Consider the following 7,328-nt stretch of genomic DNA (forward strand, 5'->3'; position numbering starts at 1 on the left):
CGAGTTTGGGCTCAACCCGCACTCGACCCGATGGGGTCGGGTCACTGAAAAACTGGCCTGCAACCAACCAAAATATTGGTTAAACCCGCCGGGTCGGGTCATCGGTTGGAACGGGTCGGATTCATCGGATTAGTGGGTTGGATCAGTTTTAGCCTTTTTATTGGATTCAATTTTTTTTGGGCATTTTTGGCCAAAATTATTGGGCTTTTCAAGGAATTAATAGATTGGGCCGGTTTTTTACTTAATTTCTTCTAAATTGGGCCTTCAATTCTACTTGAATTTGACCAAAACTTCAAATTATACTCCCTATAACTCTGTATGAATTCGGCCAAAACCCACATTGAGTATTGCATTTGTGAACAAAAAAAATACAAAAGTAAAATATGGGAACTGTTAAACATCAATAGCATTATAAACCTAGGCATCAATCAAACAAATAATCCTGGGAACTGTTAAACATCAACAACATTATAAACCTAAGCATCAATCAAACAAATAAAAACACTACTATTTTGTTACCACCTGTTAATCATCCACACATTATAACAAAAATTTTCCAAATTGCCTAAGCCTTTAAGGCCTGGGTAGTACCAATTTGTTTCCACATTCATCAATCTATCAATCTGAACACATATCTACCAACCATTCCATACATTAAACAAATATCCAGAATCACACAGCAGCCAGCATTACTAAAAATACTCCATATCTTCATAATTCCATATATATATATATAAAGCCATTGAGGCAGCAGAGAAGGCAGTTACTGCACAAGGCAGTAAACCACCAAACCAGAATGCAATATTCCCAGCCGTATATATAATTAGTTACAATTATGAAATACTATTAAGTATTTCCAAAAGAAGCTTTCTTAAAGTAGTAAAGAACTACTCTATTATCTATAGTTCACAAGTCCATAACTTATAGAAAGGAAAGCCTACACTGATGCTAAGTTTTCCTTCCTATAAGCAAGACAAGTTCATGTATAATTAGAAAAGCTACACATCTGTCCAAAAAACTTCAAAATATATCCAAAAAAACTGCCTTCTTTACAAAATGTGACATTCCTTCCTCCTACAATACAATGGGGAAAAAAAATATTTATCAATAATATATAAAGACAAAGAACAATAGCTACAGAATAACCAAAAGGGAAGTGATCATATGAACAAAAATTATAAGGGCAGAAACATACCCAATCAGTGATCATTCATCAATACTAATGGTGGTACGAGTACTACCTTTGCTTGAGCAGGAACTAGAACTTGCTGCTGTTGTTGCTTGATTTAAAACTAGAAAAGAAAAAATTGAGACAATAGATTAAATTTTGCTCAAGTATATGACACATTTAATAACACTTAATAGACTAGCAGTTTGGAAGTTAAACATATTACCTAATTCATAAAATTCATCCTCCAAGGCCTCAATCTCGTCTTTTGACTTGCGAAAAGAAATTGGGACATGGGCTTGCAGCCAGTTTTGAGCACAAACAAGATTTTGAACCATGAGAGGGGAGAGTGAACTTGTAAATGGATCAAGTATGCGCCCTTCGGTACTAAATGCCGATTCAAAAGCAATCGTAGAAACAGGTATAGCCAGCACATCCCTAGCCATTTTGGATAGCACTTGGTACCTATCTGGATTGGCTTTCCACCATCCCAAAATCTCAAACTTCACATCCCTTCTACTCTCACAATTTTCAGCCAAATATCTTTCAATCTCATTGCTACACCCTATAGACTACTCAGCCTCTAAAAACCGCTCATATCATGAATTAACCATCGCATATGGATCATTACCACCAATTGTATCACCTTCCATGTGTGTCCTCTCATTCTCACTTGGTACTACCACATTTGGTGAATCAACCCTAGAGTAAACATCATACAACCCATCCATGGTCTTCCTCACTAAATCAACCATCTCATCAGCCACGGACTCCCCATAAATTTCAGAAAAAGAAAACTTCAAAAACCTCATTTTCTTCCTTGGATCAAGAACCACAGCCACATACAAAAGCTGATTAATTTTATCCCCTTTCCCCCAGTACTTTTCAAATTTAGCTTCTATTTTAGTTGCCATTTTTTTCAAGAGATGATTTTCAGATTTAATTAAATGAGCAATATTCTCTTAAATCACAAACATCTCATCAAAGAAGGTATTTGAAGTGACATACAAAGAACCAGAAAACTTTTTTGTTGCATTGTAAAAAAGTTTCAAGAAACCCACAAATGTCCTACAATTTTGAAAATCAACCCCACAAAGAGCTCCCAAACCACCACTATTTTCCTTGTTCAAAAAGTACGAACAATAGCTATCATCCTCAAAGTCCATTCTTAGGAACACTTTCTCAAATTTTTCAGCAGTATCTAACATGAAATAGGTAGAGTTCCACCTAGTAGGTACATCAAGAAGTATTCACCTAGTAGGTACATCAAGACGTAGTAAACACTTGGACTCAATACCTAATCTCTCCATAAAACTCCTAAAAATTTGATTTCTATTTGGTGAGGACTTCACATACCTCACCGCTTCACGCACCCTAGCAATGGATGCATCAATTTCTTTCAAACCATCTCCCACAATCAGATTTAGAATATGTGCACAACAACTCATGTGCAAGAACTCATGTTCTAAAACAGTCCCCTTCTAATCTTTAGTTACTGTTTGTAAAAATTTAATAGTAGTGCCATTAGAGGAAGCATTATCCACTGTCAAGGCAAATATGCCATCAACACCCCACTCACGCAAACACATCTCAATCTTTCTACCTATAGTCTCCCCTCTATGGTCTTCCACTTGACAAAAATTCAGAATCCTCTTATGCAAGTTCCAATCATCATCAATAAAATGACATGTGAGGGACATATAATTCAGATTTTGAATACTAGTCCATGTGTTCGTAGTAAGGCACACCCTACGACCTTTCAAGGCTTCCCTTAGTTTCTCTCTCTCAACACCATAAATGCCAATCACATCCCTAGTTACAGTTTGACGAGATGGAATTTCCCTAACTTGCAACTTAGGTTGTAAGGTTGTTGAATATTTTTGAAACCCATACCCTTCAACTAGCCTAAAAGGCAACTCATCTATTATAATCATTTCAACAAGTGCCTTCCTAGAAGCCTCAACAGTAAAGGCTGCTGGTACAAGCTGAAACCCTTCCCCTTGGGTTCAAATGCTAAGGTTTGTTGCCCTTTAAGTGAAACTCTATTAGGGTTCTTAACACAGTTTGGTGTATGATTCAATAAATTAGTAGTACCATGACCCTTACTATTAGCACGATAAGTTTTTTGGCAATAATGGAAAACAGCCTTAAATTGACCCTCATTAACCTTTATTTTTTCAAAATGATCCCAAGCAGTAGACTTTTTCTTATTACTACCACAATCAACAGTTGCCTCACTCACCTTGGTTTTATCATTAGGTTTAGGTGGAAGTGCCTCAGCATTGGTTGGAGTGGCCAGGTTCAGCTTGGACAGTAGGATCAGCTTGGGCAGCGGGTGTTGTTTGGGAAGGGGGTGTATCACTAGAGGTTTCCATAACCTAAAGACATCAAATTTAAGCATTAGAAAACAACCATAAAAAAACTAATCCTAAGAAAGATCATTGTAGTTGACCTCTTAAAAGGGCAAAGTCACATACACTAGACCTTTGTAGAATAAGAAATATTATTATGCATAAGTATTGTCTTCACAAGTATTGATTTCATTTGACACTTAGTGTTTTGTATCAAGGTAAATTACATAGCACTTTATGATTTCATTTTAAATTACATGCATGTTTAAGAGTCAAAACAAAACTAAGCACTTATATAACTATAAGCATTTGAAAGAAATTGTCCTTGGCAAAACTTTTTATATCCATAAACAATAAAGATAAGGGGGACAAGATGTAACTAAATATCGAAATACCTATGAGCTCCTTCAGCACAATGACCGAGCAACCTCACTAAATTCTTATGCCGAACACGTCCAATTGCTTCAACTTCAACCTTAAACTCCTTCTCAGCTTGTCCTCTAAAGCAAAAAAAATAACCCCAATTAAGCTTTCTCTAATATAACCCCCACAACACAAAGCACATGAAACACTTGTTCAACACATAATCCACACCTTCAACTCTCAAAGTTATAACAAATCAACAAAGAATAAATTAGTTATAACAAGTTCCAATCAATACAATGTTAAAAGTTGAAACTTTTTTTTTTTGCTATCAAAACCCACAAAATATAAATAAAAATCTAAGAATTAACAATTAATTAGTGACAAATTAATAAAACATCCATCTGAACTAACACATTAAATCCCCAACAGGGTTCATACATACAAAAAGCAAAGTATTTAAAACTAACACCCCAAGTAACAAAAAGATTAAAAATCCATAAATATACTCAGTTTCATATAAAAAAAGCAACAACCAAACAGAGTAACAAACATCAACTTCCCAACTGGGTTCATAACAACACAAAGCAAGGTAATTAAAACTCACATCCCTAGTAATTAAAAGATTAAAAATTTATAACAAAGAAAAAAAAAACAAAGAAAGTAACAATCATCCAACTGAACTAACGCATCAAGTTCCCTAATCTTTAAGTTTTAAATCATTTCAACAAGATCCATTCAGTTACTTTTCATATAATTCTTATTACATATCAAAAAATAAATCATTTGAACAAAATGATAAACCCATATCACAGATTCACAAACACAAAATACAGAAAAAGAGGGATGAAAAGGGGAAAAAAATTATCTGATCTAAGACTAGGAAGTCGAGACAGAGAGGCTGAGAAGACACATGGAGTGAAGAAACTAGAAAGATTTTGAACCTTTGATGTAAAGGAGTAAAGGACTTGGTTTGTTTCAAAAAATAAAGACAGATTTTGAAATCAGTAGAGACTAGAGAGACTAGAGAGCAGAGAGAAAAAAGAATTCAGAGATGACCAATTTATAAAAGAGAGAGATGAGGGTTGAGCTTGAGACTTAAGAGTGAGCCGAGTATGGGTCTGATTTGGGTTTTGATTTGAACTTTGAAGTGTAGGGTGTAGCCAATACTCGGGCATGGGGAAGTGAATCAAGAGATTCATGAAATGAAGGGTAGCCGAGAGGCCCGAGACTCTACTTGAAGTGTACTGTGTCTGTGTAGCCGAGACTCTACCATGTCCATGGTCCATGGACATGGTAGAGTCTTGAAACCCTAAGAGTAGAGGCATGGGGAAGTGAATTTTTTTTTTTTTTTGATTTGAAGTGTTGTGCTTGTGTAGCTGTTCGCCCATTCCATATCTTCAGTGCTCAGAGTCTAAAGTTCAGAAGAAGATTTTCTTTGAGGCCATGACTCATCAGGGTAAAGTAAATTGTGTGGTGGAATGAGCTTCTCTTAGTTCTCTATGTGTGGAAACTGTGTTTAGCTTTTTCAAAACTGTGGGAGCAAGTGGTTTTAGGATAAATACCACTCAGTGTTTACCTTTTAGTCCTATCACCTTGCCGTGTAGCTCTTAAACAAGTCAGCCTTTTTAGTTTAGTCCAATCACCCCACTTCCCCAAGTTTCAGACTTCACGGGTTGTTTGTACTTCATGTTTTTTTTTTTTTTTTTTTTTAACTTAACCATTGGTCGAGTCAGATTCTGCGGGTATTTAACCCATTAACCCGCCACCCGAACCGATTTTTCGGGATTTATTAGAGGGGGACCCGAATCCGAACCACCATAGACTTCGGGTCCACCTGTTGGGCCTTGGGTCGGTCGGACCCGGGCGGGTTGGTTGGGTCTTTTACTTGCTGGACAGCCCTACCTATAGATACAAAATTTGACATATATATTAAGAGCATAAAAAAACATACAATTTAACGGTTAGATTTTCAAAATATGTAGTAATATTTATTTTATTAAGTAAGGTTGTAACTTTAAGCTACAAGCAATTTTATAGCTAAACTTTGTCTAAAAAATAATACAAGAAAAAAAATACAAAATCCAAAAAAACAAAAGGAAAAATCTCACAAAAAAACTAAAAGAGGAGAGTTTTATATAAAGTTTGTTGCTAAAATTAATTATTTGAATCTAACGATACTCTCTGTCTCTTTGGTTTTGCAGGTGCATAACAAAGTAAACCAAAAAAAAAAAAAAATTTCTCATCACATATATTTGGGACAGATTAAGAATATTTTACTTGAAAAAAATATGAAAGAAATTACTCCATTTGGTGTCTGCTCCATTATATGAATGCGCCTCCCCTCATAGAAGAATCGGACGGACCCATAAATAACTTGGCGCTCATGGCAGTAGGCAATGAAGAGCTCGGCCATTGGTGTATCGCACCCAATGTAACATTTGGACACCTGCCCATCCTACAATGTTGCGAAAATGTATTTAATAAGTCATTTTACCTGAAATTTATTCGCTATGCGAGAAAAATATGGAAAAAGAAAATGGAAGAAGAAGACTAGGACATCTAAGGACATATTAATTTAAGGCTTCAAAAAAGAAAAAAAAAAAGGACATTAATTTAAGAAAATTCTGTTCCAATTCAAGCACTGAACCATATTCAACCGAAATGCATTGTGTAAATTCAATAGTTATGGACTCTTATCATGAATGACTTACTGTTCCAGTTGTGGTTCAATGGAAACACACAAACACCTTAATCACTATTTTTGTAGCAAGCCACAAGTTAAGAGCTTGTTTAAGTATTATAGCTGATTAACAAACAAATCATGCAAGTTCAAAACTGGTAGAAACTCCTCCAAGCATGGTTGTCAAGATCGGGAGTCGGATTTTAGGATCCTAAGATCCTACTAAGCCAAAACGACTTATAGATCATAATAGGATCTGCATTTTTCGGGATCTCACATAGGATCGGTTGGATCGTGTGGGATTGGAAGGATCAGACTGATCGTACGATCTTGAACGATCCTACTAAAAATCCAAATTTGCTTTGAGTTGGCTTAAAGAAGAAAAAGTCCAATCAACCCAATGGATAGAAATGACTCAATATGCTTTATAGTAAAAAAATAAAAATAAAAAAAACAAAAAAAACCCTCACTTCTATATATTACTAAAAGCTGAAGCATAGCGTTTAATGCTGTTGCGCTCACGTTGAGCCACTACAGCGTCCATATCATTATTTTTTTTCTTTCCATTTTCTTATAATTATTTTAATATTTATACTTCTCTAACCTTTTTCCCTTCCATACCTTTTCATCTCCCCACTACTTCTCCAACCTTTCTCCTTCCCTCGCCTTCTCATCTCCCCACTACCCTCTACATTAATATAATTCTTCATCTTTCTCTTCATCTTCCTCTATTTTTGTCTCTTCTTATTTACACCCTCTTACT

Source organism: Castanea sativa, chromosome 1 (genome assembly GCF_040712315.1).
Source record: "Castanea sativa cultivar Marrone di Chiusa Pesio chromosome 1, ASM4071231v1".
Classification (NCBI taxonomy): Eukaryota; Viridiplantae; Streptophyta; class Magnoliopsida; order Fagales; family Fagaceae; genus Castanea; species Castanea sativa.